Consider the following 1,021-nt stretch of genomic DNA (forward strand, 5'->3'; position numbering starts at 1 on the left):
TAATACAGCATCGTAATAGCAATGTTAGGTACTTAAAAAAAAAAAAAAAAAAAAAAAACAACAAGAAAAAAAAGGGGAGAGAGTTAAGGAAAATACATATAATAAATAACAACTAACATAATCATAACATATTATATATATTATATTATATACAGAGATACAGTATTCATACAAGGAACAGGTCCGAATGAAACATATATATATATAAAAAAAAATATAATATATATATATATATTAACTATTTTTGTATGTGTGTACAGAACTGATGGCGAATTCATCAACCATTCTCTGAACGACGGATGGAGGAACATGTAGGTGTTGTCCAGACGTTTCACAAGGAATCCAGAGAGCATTTTGAATCTCTGCAGAAAATCCTCCCATGCATGATCGTTTATAATAATCTGACTGACATCGAAAGAATTTTTTTTTAGTTCAAGGAATAGCAATCCGCACCGCAAATACTTCTGCTATCCACCTGTAAATAAATAATATTTATACATATAATTTCCACCTATACTTACCAATATATATATATATATATATATATATATACATGCATATTATAAAGTAGGCGATATTTTAACACTCACTTGATTAATAATGCGAATAACTTACAAGGTAAATCGTCATAATCACCAATTATACGCACATATATATATACTCGAAGACAAGCTACATCTGTAATATATATATTCCTATTGATAATATATACTTATATATATATTTATAGCAGTAAAACAGATCTTATTTATATTACTTACCAATAGCTACGCATATATGTATATAATTATAACTCAAGTAGTATTCATAATATTTGCTTTCACTGATAACAAATGCGTAAAACCTAAAATAAAACAAAAGTTTTAACAATAAAAAAGGGGGAGAAGAAAAATGGGGGGAGAAAGAAGAGAAAAAGAAAGAAAGAGGGAAGGAAAAATAATATATATATAAATATAAAAAAAAATTTTAATAAAAAAAAAATGTTTTTTTTTTCTTTTCCTATAAAAGGTTATTCTTATTT

The 1,021-nt window shown here is 25.6% G+C and overlaps 1 long non-coding RNA gene across 1 annotated transcript; it reads right to left on the bottom strand.

Annotated features, from left to right (window-relative positions):
• Positions 1–229: 229 nt before the first annotated feature.
• Positions 230–801, bottom strand: LOC117215425. Its single transcript, XR_004489110.1, has 3 exons — positions 762–801; positions 591–678; positions 230–475 (listed from the first exon to the last, which is right to left on the bottom strand). It is a non-coding gene; the product is annotated as an uncharacterized LOC117215425 (long non-coding RNA).
• Between the last annotated feature and the right edge of the window lie 220 nt (positions 802–1,021).

The sequence above is a fragment of the Bombus bifarius genome, unplaced genomic scaffold, assembly GCF_011952205.1.
Source record: "Bombus bifarius isolate JDL3187 unplaced genomic scaffold, Bbif_JDL3187 scf7180000009610_frag, whole genome shotgun sequence".
Lineage (NCBI taxonomy): Eukaryota > Metazoa > Arthropoda > Insecta > Hymenoptera > Apidae > Bombus > Bombus bifarius.